At 36.3% G+C, this 22717-nt stretch overlaps 1 protein-coding gene across 1 annotated transcript in view; it reads left to right on the top strand.

The window, feature by feature from the left end:
* Positions 1 to 2353, top strand: part of PRR16 (proline rich 16) — a 281666-nt gene extending 279313 nt beyond the window's left edge. The window contains exon 3 of the transcript XR_014778425.1: positions 1153 to 2353. The gene's annotated coding sequence lies outside the window, so the exon portion shown is untranslated. The remainder of the gene's footprint in view (positions 1 to 1152) is intronic.
* The last annotated feature ends 20364 nt before the right edge of the window (positions 2354 to 22717 follow it).

The raw sequence follows: 22717 nt of genomic DNA, 5'->3' as shown, positions 1-22717 counted from the left end.
ATATGAGCCTATGTGGCCATCCTCACTGGAACCACCATAGGTGGGAGTGGAGATTGTGAGGGGCTGGAAGGAGCTGGGCAAAGGGAAAGTACACTTTTATGTCGTTCTCAAAGAATAAATAGAAACAGTGTTTTAAAAATTAAACTTGGAAAGCAGTACTTCATCTCTGACAATGAAATCAATCAGCCATCGACAAATTTTGATGCCTTTTTTTTTCCCTGTAAGTATTCTCTACCATGTCATAGCTATGAGAAAAGACCACAGACACTCCCACATCAAGTCATGTTAAATGGGCTGGCGGGTGACAATTGTGGTCATGCTTCATTTAGTTTGCTTTCCCAATAAACATATTCACAAATGAAAAAATGTGGATATAAATGCTTTCAGGGTGCTTATTTTTAAACACTGTAGATACCTGTGGCAGAAAAAACAAAGTTATTTCTTAAGCTGTTCTACTTCAGAGAAGAAAGGGCTATACTTTGGCAAATCTGCTAATATTTTTAAAGTGCATAGGTTGCAATGAAATAGTACAGTATTTTATAATCACTAAGAGTTTCAAAATTGCAACTTTGCTCCTTGTTCATAATAAAATATCAGCATTAATGGGAAGTTATTGTCTTAAATATTCCAAGGCCATATGTTACAAATGTTTGTCTTCAATGCCTTTAGGAAATATGTTGAGGCCAGGCATGGTGGGGCACACCTGTAATCCCAGCACTCAGGGAAGCAGAGGCAGGAAGATCTTTGTGAGTGTGAGACTAGCCTGTTCTACAAAGTGAGTCCAGGACAGCCAAAGCTACACAGAGAAACCTTGTCTCAGAAAAAAAAAAAAAGTTAAGAATGTAAAACATTTATAAGTGAGCAAAGTTGCATAAAATTTTAAAATTATAATAATTATTTTACTAGAAAACTAAGCATTATAGTATTAAGACAATACTTAACTTATAAAATAATGCTTTTACACAATGATTTTAATGTATGCAATGTTTAAATAAATGATTGATAACTCAAAGCATTTTAAAATATATACTATTAGATTAACACATATGTCTAATTCCTGATGCATCTATAATATGTTTCTATTAAATGATACTTGCTGTTTGACATGATTTTACAATGATTATATGCCTTTTGTTTTCTTCTTTCTAACAGCGTTATTAAGTTGGAAGGAATATCTTTATTTAGAGGCATGTGGATTCACTTTTCTTCTTTCAAATTGATCCTTGACCTCGTGAGACCAGACCTAATTTCAATGTAACTAGAAGCCTGATCCTGCCAGAAAAGCTAAGCCTTTCTTTGGAGCATAAACGACCAATAAAATGATCTCCATAAAATCATCTGCCTCTAGCCTGACAGCCATGTGCAGAGCCATGGGGGCAGAAAACGCCACAGCCTTAAATATCTTCACTCACCAGTTACCAAGAAGATACAACCCGGAGATGAAAAGGACTAAGATTTTCAAAAAGCTAACATGTAAACAGAATGAAACAATATTATTTCACAATGTAAAATCAATATTCTTGGAAATCAGCCTGCCCACCTACAGTTCATCAGTGACGTAACTAAATTATACTTTGATGTATCATTTTAAAAGGTGGATATTTAGGAACAGGAGGTAGCTCAAGTCAGAATTATTTCCCCTTTCCACACTAGACAAAACCAAAACTGATCCATCCAGGACATTGCATGAGCAGGATTAGGAAGAATACTGCTGTTTGCAGAGAGGGCTATGTGTGTACTATGTATGCCCTCTAAGCCATAATGGGTAGCATCATTGGCACCAATTGCCTGAGAAGCTCCAGTGTTACATCCTTCAACTCATACGGGGTGAGAGAGGAAGTCAGTTTGCACTGGTCTCTTCTCCATGCACTTGTGATATTTGCACAGTTGCTTCCATTCAGGGTAATGAAGTGTTCTGTTATTTGCACAGATGATCCACCCAGTTTTGAGACCACAAGAAGAAGTTTCTTACAGGCATCCAAAAAAAGAGTTACTTGAGAATTCTCAAGATAATGATTCCTTTTTTTTTCTTTATGATTAACTAAAAGTCAGTTACTCAAAGGAATGGATTTGTTTCTGAACCAAATTGTACAATTATAAAGAAAACATCATTGTGGTCAAATGAATGGGAATGATATCAAAAGAGTTTTATATCATTAATATTAAGAAGTTGAACACAGAAAGCTGCATACTAAACACTGATGAGTAATTCTATATGTTCTGTTAATTTAAAAAGTCATTTGTAATTTGTATTTGACATATAACAATTTTTATACCCATTTCTCTCTATGTTTCATGGGATAATGTACCAGACAGACGAACAGCATTTTCAGTTTATTTTTCTAAATAAATGTGTTGTTTACAGAAGGTGTGGTTGTTTATTTAATTTAGTTGTTGATACCTAAAAGTTCCCCCTCTTGTTTTACTAAGAGGCTATTGCATAATTCAGTATTAAAAATAGACTGAGATTTCAAATCAGTTTTAGTATAAAATTATGATCTGTTTTCTGAAACCCAAGAAGATAATACGTTTTGTGTCATCTCTTTCTTGTAAAGGGCTATTTAACATCATTGTGTCAGGATCAGGAATTACTATTCATACAACAATGTTGCTGGAAAACAAAGTCAGACCTTATAACAGTAAAGATTTTTCTTGTCCTCTTCCTAGAGAATAAAATTATATTTAAACACTTAGCTCATTAATCATAGCTAATGAGCCCTCATTACCCACCCCTCAGAGGTCTGTTTACAACATCCATAATTACACTTAAAATTGACTAGGCAATCAGACTGGAGGAAACATGAACCTCTCCATCAGCAAAGGTTTACTAAATGCTCATCCACACAGATGTCATCTCGGCTGACCATTGTTGGTGAATGCTGATACCAGCAGTAAGTAGTGTGATGTGATATTCACATATTTTTTTTTAACAACTAAAGGAATGAGTTCTCAGTTTTATTCTTAAAATTTAGTCTGATACCAAAGTCCTCTCCAATAATTCTGTGCACAAAAATTGGCTGATTTTCTATGATCTGTCATGGCACTTCCAGTATCCTGTAACATAATAAAAAATTGTTTGCAATGCAACACTTGAAACTCCGAAAATTCAGACATCAAACCTGAAAAATAATACATCTGGAAATCCAATTGCCATTCCTGTGGGTTGTTAAACACTAACGTATGAGGGTCTGGATTCATTCACACTCTTTAAAATCATAGTGAGTGCTTCAAACTGTAAATGATTTGAGATTATATACAGGAAGCCAGCTTGCCCTGTCGAACAGTGCATTTCATCAATAAAGACTATGTGAAATCGTAGCTCTTCATTTTGTATACACGATCTGCCATTAGGAGTACTAGGTACAATGCACCCTCTAGAAACTTCTGAGAGATCTGAAGAGACATGAAATGATCACTTTGCTCTTCAACAGAGTAGTTCTTCTTGTGACTTATAAAGTAGATCAGAGTGAGGCAGAACGTGGGTGGCCAAACTAGGGAGGAAAATGTCTAAAATCCTTTAGTTCAGTTTTTGCCTTTGGATGATTTATTTATTTTCTATTCTAGTTTACTCACCTGTCAATATCTCTCTCTCTTCATAATCAATTTTTGAACTTTTTACACTTTAATTCACAATTATGTACATCTTTTATAAAATCTATGAATCAACCCTTGGTGCCACTGAGCATTAACAATAGATTCTTCTCAAAACAAAAAGAACCAAATAGGTAATATTCATCTACTCTTCATCTTTCCCTTTTAGAGATGAATGCGTAGAACAAAATTCCCCATTGTGCTGGCCCAAATCCTCCTCTTTGAGTACATGTAACGGGCGCCAAGTAAACAAAGAACAAGTAGATGAATGGAAAATTACAGAAATCTTATTTTGATAGAATTGAACATGATGGAGAGAATTATAGCAACCATTTAGTTATACTAGTTAACAACAACAACAAGAAACTGTATTAAGCTCTATGATGAAAAGAATATGTCCAGCAAGAGAAATGAACAGTGAGTAGAATGTGAAGGGTGACTTCTGATGGTCACACACACACACACACACACACACACACACACACACCAGGCACTAAACAGAGTAAGGGGAAGAACAGAGTGGTCAGAAGACCTGAAATAGGTTAAATTGTGTAGAGCCAAGGGAATAACAAGTAACACAAAGAAGTGCAGTAAGGAGGATGATGCCAGGCCCTACCTCTCTGTATCCTCTGTTAATGCAAAAAAAAAAAAAAAAAGAAAGAAAGAAAGAAAGAAAGAAAGAAAAGAAAAAAAAAAAGAAAAGGAAAAAGAAAAAAAAAGCACACTATGTAAATGTCCACAGACCATAACAATTTACTGAAATAACTAATGTAGGCAATTTTATCCTCAGGGAAGACAAATTTCCCCATCACCACCACCTCCCCACCCAATGCACAAAGCCTTTACTTGATTCCCAAAATAATCAGAACAGAAAGTTATCCAACAAAAGGTCAAGATACCCGAATAAATGCAAACCACAGACAAGGGACTCCTAAGAAAGAAGGCTGAGGAGTAATTTTAGCTAAGACATTAAGAATGGCTTTTGGAATAGTTTTATTCTACAATTACTAATGAAGACATAAAAATTCATTCAGTAGACATGGATCATAAAGACACAAAAAACTACAGGTAGATGGATGATAAACATACAGAAAACCATGCAACCCAAGATGTTTTGATCTATCATGCCTAGGGGAGTGAGAAAAAAACAACACCTTGTTTGTCTGTTTATTTCTGGCATATATTTCATAACATTATCAGGAATAGGGTTTCTTTAAACTCTCTGCTCTGATACTCTTAGAATATCAATGCTTTTCCTCATTGTACAAAACAGCTTCTAGAATGTCATATGCTACATACATGCTCCAAGCTATAGGTTGTGGAGAGAGTTTATTCTTTCTTTTTAATGAAGCTATGAAAAATATTCAGACAATACTTTGATATATTGTCATTGTTCAAACTGGTTTTATTGCAATTAGGCTTACCGTAATTGGGGGTTGGGGAGTGGTTTGGTTGCAATGCACTTGCCTATAAATGTATTAAATACTCAGCATGGGACACAGTAGGTCTTTGGGCACAGAGATACAGTGGATAAACTCTACATTCTGGGCACCGAAGAGGCTCAAAAAATGAAGGATGGTTTATCAAACAATCTGAGTTTCTCTATCCCACTGATACCATGCCAGCCATTTATCATGCTCTGTGGTAAATACAGACTTTTATCACATTAAGTTATGTGAAAACAGGAGGGAATAAAATGTTCAAATGTTTTTAAGAGAAAAATAATGTAGTATACATTGGGCTCACTTTATTCCCCGCTGTAGGCATGCACCCAAGTGTGAAGTGTGTGATTCACCAGACTCTTGAAGGCACAATTTGTGCTGAATCTCCAAATGCCTCTGTCACCTGGACAGGACACAGCTAAAGAGAGGATTGTGGGATGGCAGTAAGATCCAGATAGTCCAGAAGCTTTGATTGAAAAACTAAATACCACACACAATTTAAGGAAAATGTTAAGCCAGCAAGGGGTGGGGAGATTAAAGCTGGCTCTCCAGAGCTTAGTGGTCAGCCAGCCTCACAAACAGTGTCCACAACAGAAAAGAATGAGGGAGATTCTAAATGTGGGCTTCTGCTCCCCACATGCTCACCCTGTGCAATAAGCACCTACTCTGTGTGTGTGCGTGTGAGTGTGTGTGTGTCACACATGGATTTTGTGTGTGTGCATGCATGTGGACATGTGTGTGTACACACAGGCATACAACATACACACAGATATAGACACACACACACATACACACATACACACCCACACACACACTCACATGCCCATAATGGAGATTTATGGATTTCCACAAAAATGTTCTCAAGAATTACATGCACATTTTTAACTTTGCTTTCTTTAGTGTTGTGCCAGTTGTCCGTGCCTGCAGTCAAATCTTAATGAGATTTGAGGATAGGAAGTGATAGATTATAGCCTGCAGTATGGTCGGTCAAAAGAAAGAAATCCCCACAATTCAAGATGTTGTCTCACCACATGAAATGAAGGCATCCCTGACAACAAAACCTATTGTCATGGTGAAAGCAAGCTTTCAAAGCATGGGAACACATACTCTGACTCCCACTTCAGAGAACTATGGTTCTATATAACATATGCGGCAAGATGTCTAAACATTTCAGAAATATTTGTTTTTATATATTCCAATGTGCAAATTAAAACCACAATTTGCTGACATGACATATATTTCTAGATAATTTGTTCTGAAGTTGGATATGAATAAACTATAAATTTTAAAAGCAAACCAAGGCTGCAAATGTAATTAACAATATTATCAATACTTGAACATCCCCGGTTTTTTTTTCCCCCAGAAGATGAGCAGCAGAGAATTTTACAGTATTTTACCATGGCCCAAACGCTTTCAATTAAAATCTCTAGAAATTTATGGAAAGGAACTTGAGGATCAAATAAGTAGCATATGTGGGGGCCGAGAGCAGATTTAACAGTGAGGAGCACTGGTTCTTGCAGAAGACCAGATTACATTTTCATACCCGTAATTATCCGTAACTCTAGCCTGAGGGAATCCAGCATCTTTTTCTGACTTCTGAGGGCAGCAGGCATACATGTGGTACATAGACTTATATGCAGACAAAACACTCATAGACAGATTTTAAAATAAATTATTATTTTGAAAGAAAAATTAAATAGTAGTATTATCTTCCTTACATTCATTTTTGCATTTTTAAGATAATTTTAAGATTTAGTTTTCACTTTATTTACTTTATTTTAAAGAAAATACATTTCTCTCTCTTTTTTTTAAAGATTTTATTTGAGTGCTCCATCTGCATATACACCTGTATGCCAGAAGAGGGCATCAGATTCCAATATAGTTTGTTGTTAGCCACCGCGTGATTGCTGGTGATCAGACTCAGGACCCCTGGAAGAGCAGACAGTGCACTTATCCGCAAAGCCATCTCTCCTGCCTTTATTTTTTTTTTCATTTTAAGTGTGTGTGTGTGTGTGTGTGTGTGTGTGTGTTGTGGGGCTATGTACACGACAGTTCGCTTAGCTATTGGGACCAGAAGTGTGAGACCACCCTGGAGTTAGACTTACAGGCAGTTGGAAGCCGTCTGCTATATGTACTCCAGTCCTCTGCAAAACTAGAAAGTGCTCTTAGCAGCTGAGCCATCTCTCTAGCCCTTTAAAAAACATTAATCAATTTAAACTAAAACTAACACAATTAAGAAAAAAAGCCTCAATTTATCACCCAATAGACCATCCTATCTACAAAGAAAGCAATTTTATTCTTTGACCTTTATATAAAGACCAACAGAAACCTCACTAACATACAGTTGTGCTCAGGTATATAATATACACTGCTTTACATTTATCTCCTTTAGTTAAAGACCATTTCAGATATAAGGAAGCACCTCCATGATAAACCACTTGTGTAGTTGCACAAGGCCCTGGCTTCGGTGTTTAGCAGTGAGAAACATATATATGAGGCTTTATTGTCCTATATCCTCCCTAAGGGTGATCAGTTAAAGATCTTAGCTCCATGTTTTCTGCTTGTAATAAATCACATTGCAATCACTTTGTTTCTGACTCTTGCCTGCTTTATCTTCTGACTATGTAGGCAAAACTCAAATAACATTTTAAAGTTGTCTTGATTCACTTTTCTATTTTACTTGCAATATTGCTACATTTCTGTAATGTATAATATAGGGTGTTGACTCCTTGTGTATGGGGTAATGATCAGAGCAGGGTAACTAGCCTGTCTGTCACAGAAAAATCATAGTTTACATATGGTGAGTATAATATCTCTGCTTTCACTGAAATACACAATGTGCTATTGTCAATTATATGCATCCAACTGCACCACAGAACACCAGAAATTATTCCTTATGGCCACCTGTATTACTGAGGTATGGATCTGGTTATCCCATATCACCACTTCTTTACTCTATCTAGAGTCTGGAAATTACATTTGACTCATTAATAAGATTAAGTCTACATTCATCTATTTATATATCTATTACAATCTTTCTTACTATCCTTCTCCTATCATCTGTCTATCTATCTATCTATCTATCTATCTATCTATCTATCTATCATCTATCATCTACCTAATTTATCTATCTTTAACATTATCTTTGATAATAATAATATATCTATTAACCATCACGCTGTAGAAAGAATCCCTGAATATTTTAATATTATTTTTATATTTTCTATATAAAACTATAATTTCTACATAAATGTAGAAATATATGCCTTTCTTATTATCTTTTAATGGCCATTTATAACTCCTGATTATACTCATTTAGAATGTATTACTCAAATCTCAGCTAGGAAATAAGATACATTTTACTCTTGAAGTTTACTCCATATGGCTCACTTGTGCAGAGTTCTCACGCAGGGCGTGCATGCAGTAGGGAAGCTGAGGTCAGTTCTTTCTTCAGAAATACATGTGGCCATTTTTACAGACTTTATAAATTCTCCAGATTCCGGAATTTTATTTTGTTTATTTGGTAGTAAGGAAATGCTATATGAAAAGTCTGTGAGAGAGAGAGAGAGAGAGAGAGAGAGAGAGAGAGAGAGAGAGAGAGAGAGAGAGAGAACATTTTATTTAGAATTTGGCAATAAAGCTAAAAGGGAAAAAAAAGCCTGTATTAGAGACTAGTGTGAAACTTCTCCAATAAATATAAATACAAAAATCATGATTTCCTCAAAGCTCAGATTTAGCCATTAATTTAGGAATAGTTTACATAACAAGACATACTATTTAAATATATATATTGGCCTTTAGAAATTATCATGTTTTGAAATAACACTTTCTTGTGATTTCTGCTAAAGATGAGCCTTATTTTTAAAGAAGCTATTAAAATTATCTGTCTCTTGGAGGAAATCATATTTTTGAGAGCACATGGTTGTTCAATTCAAGTGTAAAATGTAAGCTGTGTTCTTCCATGTGACGGTTCATAACCACTATGTTTTGGCCCCAAAATTTTCCCCCTAGGAAAGGGAGATAATAATTAATACAGAGCCAGGTGTGGTGTTGCATGCCTTTAATCCCAGCACTCGGGAGGCAAAGGCTGGCAGATCACTGTGAGTTCTAGGCCAACCTGGTCTACAAAGTGAGTCCAGGACAACCAAGGCTACACAGAAAAACCCTGTCTCAAAAAACAAAAACAAAAACAAAACAAAACAACCCTCCCCCCCAAATAATTAATACAGTACAGACAGAGATTTCCCACTCAAGTCACTTAGCAATCATGGTAAGGGCAACGCCACCCTATTTGAATTTCAAATACCAGAAGAGTCAGATTACAAATTTAAAATATAAATAGCCTCCCAAATAGTGACTACATATTTAGATATTAATATTATATTATCATAATTAATTAACACATGATTATAAAATTAAAATCCTTTCTCTAAGACATAAATCTACCCTTGCCTTTGCCCAAGATGAGAAGTCTACACTGATCCTGTTAGCAGAATGCTACTTGTCAGCAAGCCAAGAGGAGCACTGGTAAGTCCTACATTTTTCTCTCAGGATATATGGTGTAAATTGGACACTCATATGCTTCCTGAATAACCAATGTAATTACATTAAGAAAGTTCGATAACTCTGTTTTAGGTGTTTTTGTTTTTGTTTTGTAGATGGTGGCTTTGGTTTGTGTTCATAGAAGACTCTACACTAATTTCCATAGCAGCTGTATTAGTTTATAATCCTACAGTGGGTAAGGATTCTTGCCAGCATTTACTGTCATTTGCTTTCTTGGTGATGACTGTTCTGACCTGGGTGATATGGAACCCCGAAGCATTACTGATGTTTATTTTATTTCCAGGCATATAGTCAAAGCACTCCAAATCCTACCACAGAGAACCTTGTTCAATGATATTTATTGATACTCTATTCACAATAACAAAAAAAGGAGTCAACCCAGATGCTCACCAACTGATGAATGGATAATGAAATATACACAATGGAAAAGTATTCAGCCATAGGAAAAATAAAATTATTAAATTTCCAGGAGAATGGATATGCATGGGAACCGTTAATTAAGTGAAGTAATCCAGCTTCAGAAAGTCAAATACCCCATGTTCTTTCATCAAAGTGAGTCCTGGGTTTTAAATTATACATGCACACACTGTGTGTGTGTGTGTGTGTGTGTGTGTGTGTGTGTGTGTGTGTGTAGATATATATAGTTCATGAATCTTAATAGTGACTGTGATAAAATTATTTTGAGGAGGAAGGGGGATAATAAAACACAGGAAACATGAAAGTGAAAAAGCAAATAGTAGGGGTGAAAGAGCACACCTGGGGCAGGAGGATGGGGAAAGGCAGAGACAAAACAAAAGTTATGTACGAAACTACCAAATGAAGCCCATTTCTTAGTGTACTAATTTAAAAATCAATAAATGGAAGCAGAAAGGAAATTAGGATAACCACATCCAAAGAATTAGCAAGAGGAAAAACAAAGACTTGTTTCTATTAGATGGCAAGTCTGTGTGGTGCTGAAGATTGAGGCCAGGGCAATGGGCACTTTAGGCATGCACCACTGAACTATGTCCTCCCTCAGGCCCTTCTGTGGTTGTTTTAAGGAACAAGAAGCCTGTCCTTTATGTGCATAACGTATAGATGCACTCCTGGGAGACATGGGAAAATGGAGTTGGTGCTTTGCTCCATGCTTTTGTTATATCCAGTGGTATCAGCAGCATCCTACACATTTATGGACAAACATATGCTGTCTTATAAAATGAATGACTTGAGCACTAACGTGTTTTTAGTGTTTTATATGAGAAAATAAATCAATATATTTAGAGTCCTCTCTTCTATTATGCTAATGGCCTCGTTTATGATATTTGCTGAAACCAGAAAAAAATACATAATCAAGTATTTATAGAGTTCTGTTCATTAAATGGAGTAGAGTGAATACAATTTGTTAAAGGGTTTTAGCAGACAAAGTCTGTTAAAATTAGGAGTGTTTATGTTAACATTCTCATAAATTTAATTAATGTATTCTAAAAATATTTTATCATTGTTTGCTGAGACGTGACAGCATTCTACACTGTCTGTTCTCTGATAGACAGCGCGTGTCACAGCATTCCAATGAGCGTAGACAGGTGAGAAGACATGAATTTAGCAAATGGGAGAAGGGGCTCACACGGTGATATTAAGAAATTTAAAGGAAATATAGCAGTATAAGGGTAATGGAAATGAAATGGATCAGAAAAATGAATTTATTTTGATGCTGGCTCATGTGAGGCAGTTTGGCAAAACATCTTTGATAAGGTGATGTTTGAGCAGAAAGCCAGAGGACCTTTGAGGTTGAGACTACGTGATCCATTAGAAGATAATTCAGGAAAAAGGAACAGCCTGGCTTAGGAGAATACTGTGGCAGCTGTGGGTACCATCTCAATTAGAGTGGAGGGAGGGGCTGAGGATATGAAGCAGACTGGGTGTGGGAGGGAGGGGGAATCTTTGTAAGACACTATGATGATAGCTAGGCTTGGATTCCATGATGAATAAATGAATCACTATTAATCATACATATTATGTCCGAGATACAGAAAGTTCTAAGAATAAGCTGATTTCCCTTTTAAAGCATCTGCCTAGAAGCTATTGAGGTGCCTTGATATAAAAACCATCGTCCCAATAAGCCTGATGACATGAGTTAACTATCTGGAATCCTCATGGAGGGAGGAAAGAAACAACTTCTGTAAATTGTTCTCTTACCACCACACGTACACCTTGGCACACATAGACACACGCAGGTGCGAGCATGCATGTGCACACACACACACACACACACACACACACACACACACACACACACACAGAGAGAGAGAGAGAGAGAGAGAGAGAGAGAGAGAGAGAGACAGAGACAGAGACAGAGACAGAGACAGAGACAGAGACAGAGACAGAGGCAGAGACAGAGAAACTTTTTAAAAGGATCAACTTGGACCAAACCTAGTACCAAATTGGAAGATTAAAAAATAGTATTTCAATAATCCCAAAGATTTATGAGATTTTTTCCCAATATGGACTACAGCGGAGGCATTGAGAAATACAGTGTTTTGAAAGTTTAGCAATCAGCATTTCCTTATAGACTCATGGATTAAAGATGGCAGGAGACAAAGGGATATGGACTTTCAAGACTGCTGTCAAAAAGAAAAGCAACAGTTTTGAGAAAGGGAATCAAGGTTTAGTTTAGGATGTCCTAAGGCTCATCTGCATATTGGATATGTAGATGAATTGTAGGGGGGGGTAGATCCTTGTCAAGTACACCCCAGGATTTAGAAAAAATGTGCTGTTCATCAGCATATGAATGAAGAGTAGCACTTGGTGAGATTATCTAGTAAGGAATATCAAAATAGACCCTTTGACTATTCTATAATTTACAAATTACAGATGTGAGAAAACAGAGGTAAGTAAAGATGGGGGAGGGGGGAGTAAAACGGAATAAAAACAAAGAAAAACAAAAAATAAATTAAGTGCCAAACCCCAAAATGGGATGAAAACGATTACCCCTATTTTAACACAAATCATACTGGTTAAATTAAAGGCAACCTACTTAGTGTATGCTCAACTGTACGTGGGCACCAGTGTACTCTCCATGTGAAGATCATAACAGTGGCTCATATTCTATACGCACTATGTGGAAGAGTCCATGGAGAAAAATCACTTCCCAGCTTCCTGGCTTCTCTCCAAATGTATTATTTGCTTTTCTGTTGCTGTGATAAAAATAAGATGACAAAGACGCCTTATACAACAAAAGAGTTTGCGTGACCTTATGTTTGCAGAGAGCTAAGTGTTTGTCAGGATAGTGAAATTTGACAGCCAGAGGCAGGGACGAGTGACCAGAGCCAGAAGCTGAGCGTTCACTTTCTCAACCTCAAATATGAAGCTGAGAGAGAAAGCTAGAAGTGGCCTGAGACTTTTCATCTCAAAACCTTCTCCTAGTGACTTCCTTCCTCTAGGAAGGCTGTACTACCCCAAACTACCACTAACTGGAAGCCAACTGTTCAAATACGTAAGGCTATGGTGGCGAAGGCTATTTCTCTTTCAAACGTCCACACCAACCATCCACAGACTTAATACACGTGTGTTTACTTTTCATCCTTCCAGGACGAATCATATGTACCTGCTTTTGGAGGGAGAAGGAATAGATCTGGAGATATTGAGAGTGCTGTGAAAACTGAAGCAGAGGTTGCATTGCTCTTTTTCAAAGAAGCAACCAGAACAGCTTTATTGTAAAAGTTGAAGAAGTGGGCAATGGCAAGCATGAAGTGATTGATGTTTGCGGATATTGTGACCCAGGCACTGTAGTCATTTGCAGCGCTGATATTTGTGATGCTTATCTGGACCGTGTGATAACCAATCAAAGAACACTTGGTGTGCCAGGTTTAATGCTTAGAGTTCCAATGTGATTTATTTGGTGAAGCCTTTAGAAACAGCCCATGAATGGGGAGGGTGATTATCACTTCTTTACCAGGTCAGCACCAAGGGCACCAGGCATCCAGTAGTCTCTTTGTGATGAAAAGGTGTTGAATAAATCAACAATGTTGCTGCAGTGCCCTTTCTCCTTCCAGACACCTTATACAGTGCCTCATCGCCTCACTCTAACAATGGAATACAGTTCCATATCTCTGTAATAAAATCTCCTGGTGTGAGACAGACTCGCTTCATGCTCAGCTGGCTCTGATGTAGTTATGGCTTCCTTCAATATATATGTTCCTGTAGTGAACTCAGATGCTCTCTTTCTTCTCTGCTGTACAGAGGACTAATAATTGATGGAAAAGCAGAAGAATATCATGAATAAATCTGAAGATGAAGGGACATTTCAACATGGAAGAGTCCACGACGGTCTCAACGATTTTCCAGCTCTCTGAGCAATGTTTATTAGAGATCAGCAAGAAAACAACGAGCCAATGTTTTACTGGATTTAACTTTCCTATAAAAGCTGGTAAATAGCAAAACAAACACTGAATTCTAAGTAGCAAGAAATTACAGCCATATGGAACATGCATCTGGCATTGGTTGTATTTTAAGAATTGAATGATTATACTGGGAACATCAGTAGTATAGTGAAGTAGATTCATTTTTCACCTTTCATTTTTCTTTCTTTCTATATATATATGGAAGAAACAATTATACTAACACAAAAAGAATTGGATGTGATTTAATTTTTGTTGGAGGAACAAAGGTCCTTGTCTACACAGATCATTAGGGAAACTAGATCTATGAAACACATAAGGGCCTCTCCTAAACAGAGAAGATAAAATGCATGTTTTCCTGCCCAGACGGCTTGGAGTGGATTTTGTTACCTGTGGTAGCAGATCTCATTCAGATCCTCCATAATGGTTATTCTAAATTCTTCTTTCCTGAGACTGCTTTCTCCAGATCCCATTTAAACCCATCCTTAGGGGAGGATGTCACATGGATTTTATAGACTGCTCATCTCTACGCTGCTGGTCAGACACAACACTAGATCCTAGGACTCTTAGCTATAGAATCCTCCCTTATTGTCACATGCATGTTGTAAAGAAGTGTCTACATAGTAGCACTTTAAGCTTTATTGTGGCCTGGAATTGGAATGATTGTTGCCTGGAAAGTTTTTCCCAAACTGTATTGTATTCTATATATGCTGAAGTCTGATCCAGGCTGATAAAGTCTCATCTCTTCATGGGTTCATCTCCCTGCCTGGACACCTGCTGGAATCCTCCTCAAACCCTGAAATGGGGACGTATTGGGAAAATTTGAGAAGCTACTATCATTATGTGAATAATTACTCATAAGACTATAGAATAATTAGGTTCCAAAAGAACAAGGTAAATAAAATTGGCATAATTAAGGATTTCTAAATATGTATTTAAATATGTATAAAAGAGAAATATTCCCAACACTATGCAAATATTAGTGTTAGTCATTTTCTGCAGTTGTGATTAAATAACACAACTAAAAACAACTTATGAAAGAGAGAGTCTATTATGGCTTGCATGTCCAGAAAGTGTCCATATGTTGGGAAGACATGGTAGCAGGATTACAGAGTTTCAACATCAAGCACAAGGCAAAGAGAGCCAACTCCTACCCCAGGGATTTACTTACTCCAGCTAGGGTGTTCATCTCCCCACACCTACCAACTGGGAATCACATATTAAAATCCCTCAGTTTATGAGGAATATTTCTTATTAAAATGACTTAATTAGTTTACTGGTTTTCTCTAGTATGACATTATTGTTTCAGTCGAGTTTCTCTCATCCAAAACCACAGAAAGTAATTTGAATATTTGTGTTCCATCACTGACCAGAGTACTGAAATTATTAATAAGATAGGGCAGATCAATAGGAATGATCACCCCCCCAACACTCTTTACCAACCTAAATTAACAGGTCAAAATTGAAATTTAAAAGACCAGAGATTTAATTATAATTAGCTAAATTTGCAGAGTTGCATTTAATTCATAGAAAGTATTAATACTTTATATTATCTACTTAATAGTTAATTAATACATTAGCTGATTAATGACAAGGTTATGTTTGGCTTCGTAAACACTGATTGGTTGTTCATAGATCTGAGTTTGATAGACAGGACTACAAGGACCTGGTAAGTGCAGGGACTATTACATAATCAACTGCTTAGGGCCTACGTGTATAATTTGAGCATCCATCTGACTGGTGTGTGAGGGGATTCGGCTCATTCATCACCCGACATCTCAAATGCAGAGTTAAGGTATGAAAACCATGACAGGCTCGTCTTGCTTAATAACGTCATGCCAAATAACTGACTGCTCTGTCGCCTGGCTTCTTAACTAACTCTCAGATACTTCTGTCTCCTGAGATGGTGACTTCTCTGCTGTGTGCATTTCAGATGATTTTGCTATAATTAAAAGAAAGAAATCATTTAAGAAATATTCCTTTCCCCAAAATTTTCCTTATATCCTTGTTCTTAGAATGGAAGAAGATCTCTATTTGTGTTTAACAACTATAATTAAAAGATAAAAATGAATGATTTTAAGAGTTAAATAGCTGGAATCCACAAAGAGGAAATAGTCTATCCATTAGAGACAGGTTTTTTTTTTTTATCACAAAATGTGATAAATGTGTGAAAAGCTAAGAATTGGAATAGGTATGCATTATTTTCTCATTTCATTGTCTTGCCTTCAAAATTTTCCCAGTGAGCTTCTAACGTGTGAAAATTGAGCTCTATGAAGATTAGAGTCCCGTGTTTTTTCTGCTTTGTGTGGGGAGGATATTTAAGTAAATGCCTGGCTCATGAAGCCCCAAGAGGAAATCCTGCCTTTAAATGTTGCCAATTGCCAGTTTGCACATAACTTTTCTTTATAGAGTATAAAAATCATGCACTTAGTCCTGATGAGACTTGACATACTGAAGTGGGTTGGTACGGGGGGGGGGAGGGGAGGAAGCTCTCTTTTTCTGAGGAGACAGGGAGAGGGAAACTAAAGTAGAGGATAAAAGGGTGGGACCAGGAGGAGAGGAAGGAGGGGACTGAGATCAGGATGTAAAGTGAATAAAAAATTCATTAATGAGAAAAAACAAAACAAACAAGCAAAATAATTAAAAAGAATATAAAAATGAATATAAGAATATTAAGATGGATCAAATTTGATGACAATTATCACTATGTCTAGAGAAGTCAGGACTAGATGCCCTCACTGTTCCAAAACCAGGAATGTGTGTGCTCTTTTAGTCACAGAAGGATTTTCTTTTACTGACACCTGAGTTCCTAGCTGTCCTTTTCTTCAGTCAATAGTAGTCAAGACATCCCAACAAAGCATCTGTGGCCTCTAAGTATTTGCAGAAACATTTGTTAACACTGATACATCCTCAGACAACGGCACTATTAGCAAATATCAAAGAAGCTTTACATCACTAAACACTATCTGATCGAACTGCCATGTGTAAAGTTTATCAAATGTCTCAAAATGTCTGCATTTCCCTAGTCCAGAGCCTGGTTTGTTTTTGTGTATTGAATTTGTGTGTCATCTCTTTTTGATCAACTTTAACCTAAAACTGTCACTTTTTTTCCCCCTCCTGTGTCAGTTTGTATGAGAAAGGCGGCTAATTTGGGCTCTGCTGTTTCTTGGTAACAGGTATTTGTGGCTTAAGCATCTATGTCAGAAACATGATGGAAATGATGATGTCAACTTTTAGCAAATTTTATCAAAAGGCCAATGAGGCAGGTTTCCACATATAATGGTAAAAAATTAACTCTGGCTACTTAAAGTTGTGGCAGATTTGTTTTTCCACTATCCTATTGATTTTACTTTTATTTTTTTAAGTTTATCAGCTTGCATGTGTGTATTTCACTCAATTTATTTGAATAAGCCAAACATTAGCTTACTAGTTTTGGCATCCATAACAATTTTTTATTTCAGTCATGTTCTATGTCTATCCCTGAACAATTTGTAAAATGTTTTCTTATATTTTTGTCTGTATTCACATGGCTCATTGTTTTCTTAAATGAACGGTTGAAATAATTGTTTTGTTCAGTTTATTATCCGAAATGGTAGTTTTGAGGACCAAGGTCCATAGTTATGGAAAATTCTCTAACTCTACTAACCTTGCTTTTTTTGCCTTCTGTAGTTCTTCTGGCTAATTGTTCTTGTTAATGAATTATGCAAACTTAGCATGTGCCTTTTGTGCTTCAAAGATCACCCTGAAAAAGGCCCAGGGCTACATTGGGATCCCAGGTATACGGTGTAGGTACCAGCCAGCTGATAAAGACTTTATGTTGGCTTAGACGCATGTCCAAGCAGCCTTCTCTGGTGGATGCTCTGCAACAGCAATATTTTCCTGCATGTTTCATTAGCATCTTAAATCTTTAACCTGGGAGATGTGCTTTAGGATTATAATAAGCCATAGGTTCTAACCTGAACCACACTATTTTGTAAAACTGTTTTCTTAGTTAGACCCTAATAATTCCAGTAACTATAGTAAGTTGGTCCAAAAGTAAAGTAACTTGTTGCTATGCATTCCTGACTGCCCTGTCCCAGAGACACCCAGTAATGACCAGCTTTAAAAGATGTTTGCTAATCACCTATAATTTTTTTTATCCACTGATGACCCTAGCAGTTGCCAAATAGAGATAAAAAAAGAAAAAATAATCAACTTCTTTCATTGCTATGATCCTTTTCTGTACAAAGCTCCCTGAACTTGGTTATTATTTTTAAAGAGATTCCCTTCTGCAAGTTATTCACCCTAAGAAAGGCCTGCACTGCCTTATGTCTCTTGATCTTGTGTTTATTTTTCCTTATCGTTGGCCTTTCAACAGACCAAATTTGAACACTAAAGAGTTTCTAGTTGTGTTAGTGGCCAGATTTAGTGAGTTGAAGTTTGAGTTTTTCCCCAGACTTTCTCTCACAAGGGGGGTGCCAAATGTAGAAATAAAGGACTGGTTTTTCCTATACCAATTCTAGCTCCCAAATAATGACACAGAGACTTGTTAGATTTATTAATAAGCTTTAAGGAATGACAGATGTTATATTCTAACTGATCTACACCAGCCTGGCTTCTTACCAGCCAAGTGCTCCATGTTACTTGCTTTCTTAGTCTCACCTTGGCTACCTCTGTCCCATCTGTCTGTCCTCATGGTGAACTCCTCATGGCAACCTTCTCTCCTCTCTCTACCTTCTTCTTCTCTGGTCCCTATATGAGACCCCCTTTCCCTAACTGGTACTGAAAATCCTACCTCCTGTTGTCTCTGCCCAGCTACAGGCTAATCAGCTTCTTTATTAACCAACCAGAGATGACAGAGAACAATTTTTACACAACATTGAGACAGGAGATTTTTTTTTTTTAAGAAATGACAATGCCCCCATCTAGACGACAACAAGATCTTAGGGCACAAAAATCAGCATCTGAGTACACAGTGCACAAAACAATCCCCCAGCACTATGCACTGTATAATATGTAAAAGTATCTTAAAACATTTTATATCCTATTACAACAATTTTGGCAAACTGTGTTTTCTAATAATTTCCCTGTTTTTTTCTACATTGTTAGGCTTATTAGAATAAATTTGGTTGTGATTACCCTCTTAGATACTTAAAACACATCTTATTCCTTTTTTATTCCTTTTTTTAGTGTATGTGCGTGCGTGCGTGCGTGCGTGTGTGTGTGTGTGTGTGTGTGTGTAATATATACATGTGTTTAAGTGTATGTGCTCACATATGCATATGTACAAAATAGCACATCTTTTCTGTGGCTCTGTCTTATTTTTCCAGAGTTTCTCACTAAACCTGGAGTTCCCCATTTTCACTAGCTTCTTGGCCAACAACCTCTCAGGATTTTCTGACTGGTCTGGTTTCTCCTGCTAGTGCTAGGATTTCAGGTACATGCTACTACATACAGCTTTCATGTGTGCTAGGGATTTGTCCCAGGGTTATCATTGCTGTGATGAAACACCATGACCAAAGCAACTTGAGGAAGAAAGGATTTATTTGGCTTACACTTCCACACCACCATTTATCATTGAAGGAAGTCAGGACAGGAATTCAAACTGGGCAGGAACCTAGAAGCAGGAGCTAATTCAGGGGCCATGGAGGAGTGCTATTTACTGGCTTCCTCTTCAAGGTTTGCTCAGCCTGCTTTAATGTAGAAGCCAGGGCCACTAGTACAAGGCATAGACCATGGCGAACTGGGCTTGCCAACATCAATAACTAATTCTTAAAAATGCCCTGCAGTCTGATCTTATGAAGACATTTTTCTCAATCAAAGTTATCTCTTCTCAGATGTCTCCAGTTTGTGTCGAGTTGAAATAAAATTAGCCAACATAGGATGCAAATGCAAGTCCTCATACTTACAGAGAAAAACAATGACCTCCTGATAATTCTTCTCAACCCATCATTCCTAATACTGACAACTTGTGTTTTCTCTCTCTTTTATTGATTAATTTACTAGGATTATATAATTTTTATGATAGCTAAGTATTCATCTTACTTGTTCATATCATTCTGATAACGAGGTATCTATAAAAATTCAGATTATATTATTAGGTAATATATTGAAATATTCAAATAATATATTTACTGTAAAGATGAAAGGTAGAGTTGCTCTATGAGTCATCAGAAATAAAAGGCTAATTCTAGTAAAATTTAAAGTTTGGAAGACTTGAAAAGCAACATATAACTGTTTATTTACTCTTGCATTTGGTCACTTTAAAGATTTCTAATTAAATAACATAATAGTAATTCTACAATTTAACGTAACAACAAATTCTTCAGTTCTAACTTATATTTCATACATATGCATCTCTGATTAAATTATTTTAAATGTTAACACAGTGCTTCTAATTAGGCTTAATTACAATGGAATTCATTGATAAATAATTACATCTATCATCTATTACTATTTATTTAGGATTTTCTATTATGCATAGTCTTCATTTTATATTAGTAAGACAGTGAATTCTCTTTATAGTTTAACCTGAATTAAGCCATTTGTATAATCATTATTAGATATATTTATATGTCATAGAAATCATATATGATGTATTTATACATCATAATACATGTCTTTCTAACTTCTGTATCAATACTAAAGCATTTACTATTTTAAACATTATCTAATATAAATAGAAGATATAAAAGAGGTAAAAATGAATGCAGAAACTTACAGGTAAGCTAAAAGTTATGTTTTACTCAGTGTTTTAAAAGTCAAGTTGTTGATTCACTTAAAACTTTATGTTTGAAAATAACTGTGAGAGAATGCAGAGGAAAATGCTTGTAAGTAATTAATAATTAATTATATATAAGCTATTTCATTTAATCGCAAACTGAGAAAGATATCTGAGCACAGAAGTTATAAGTCTAAATCTGTAGAAAAGTCTATGGGCTGTCTAGTATTAGCTAGAAATTAAATCCTGCCATATACTACATGGAACAAACAAAGTGAATTTCAAGGGATAGAAAAATGCTTCTTTTGGAAGTAAATGCTGTTAATGTGTATCTGAATTTCTTCAAAAAAAAAAAAAACCCTCGATATATGGTCCATATTAACTGCTGTTAATATTTCCTTTTCTCGTTTCTTTACACTTTTATCAATTTGATGACTATTGTTTATGATCAACAGCCAATTTCTTCTGAGGATACTTAAAGGTTACAACTCGATTGGCTCGGGGTAATGAGAATTTACTGGAATGTGAGTCATCCCCATTTAAAGGACTATTGAGCCATTAATTTTCAAAGGCCTTGATATGCTGCCTGTATTTATCACTGTCTCTGGCTAATGGAAACTTGGGCTCATGTCATAGTTTAAGCCAAACATCAATTTTAATTTGTAATCACAGTTTCTTCCACCAAGTACTCTTTTCACAGAAACTAGTATCATAGTGTCAGTCATAGGCAGCTGAAGGAGAGATCCAATCAGGAAGTTAACAAAAGTTAGATGGACACAAAGAAGTACTGACAGATTGGAACTTCTGTGCTCATTAACTAACAAGAAGTTTGAGATTCATTTATTTTAAGGAATGTTATAGCAGGGTGTGGTGGAGCACATCTTTAATCCTAGCACTTGGAAGGCAGAGACAGGCAGATCTCTGCAAGTTCATAGCCAGCTTGATCTACATAGTGATTTCCAGGAGCCAGAGCTACGTAGAGAGACCCTGTCTCAATCATAACAAAAAATGTCATGTATTTACTTGTTACTTATTACCATAATGATTTATGAATAATTTCATGTTATATAATATAGTAATACATAACATTATACATCATTTATATATTTATAATGTATGGTGTGTAAAATATGTAACAGAGCACATCCATAAAAGTGATCGTCACTACCACTTTCTTCCTCACACATTTGTCATCTTATGCATTCAGTGGTAGTGAGCAATCCTGAAAAACTTTTATTCAAAGCACGTGTCCTGCTATTTTCCACACAGGCCTTTCTCATCTGTTTTCAGTCTGAACCATGTAGCCGTTTGTTATAGAAAATAATCAGCATATTCAATTCTTCTTCCACTTTATATCAATGTGATGAATTGCTCAAGCAGAATATATGTCTTAAATACTCCATAGATAATCACCATCCTCATGATAAAGTATGGTAAGAAGAAATATTAAGATATATTCACCATTCATCTACTTCACAATATACATGGAAACTTCTATTAAATCCAAGCACACTTTTCTATATGTAGAGAATACAGTCCCTTTCCTGAGCAAAACTGATTCATCGTTATCACAGCTTTGATCCTTGGAAGTAACCAATATCCTATTAAGGATGTATGATTCCATATCCTAACTGGCCATTTTATATAAATTGTGAAACTTGTACCATATTGATTCATTTAGACTTTAGTATTATCTCCATGCCTGTCTCTCTGCTAGTCACTGGCAAATCAATAAGGTTATACTATCATTTCAAAACTCTTGGCTGATGGGGTAATCACTGCCACTATGAACACTGACAAAATGCATCAAATCCTTTTGTCAATAATGTTTACCACAACGGAATCAGATCTCCACAAAAAAAAATTTGGTGGTGTACAACCCAAAACATTACAGTTATTTGGAGATGGAGTCTTTGGGGGGATAATTAGGTTAGATGAGATCAGGTCATGAAAGCAACACCCTCCCAACAGGATTAGTACCTTTGTAAGGAAGAATGCACTGAGTCCCAGGCACAGAGCAGGAAGATGACTGTCCACAGACCAGG

Source organism: Acomys minous, assembly GCF_964271855.1.
Source record: "Acomys minous genome assembly, chromosome: 4".
NCBI lineage: Eukaryota > Metazoa > Chordata > Mammalia > Rodentia > Muridae > Acomys > Acomys minous.
This window is presented reverse-complemented; position numbering and strand designations above follow the sequence as displayed.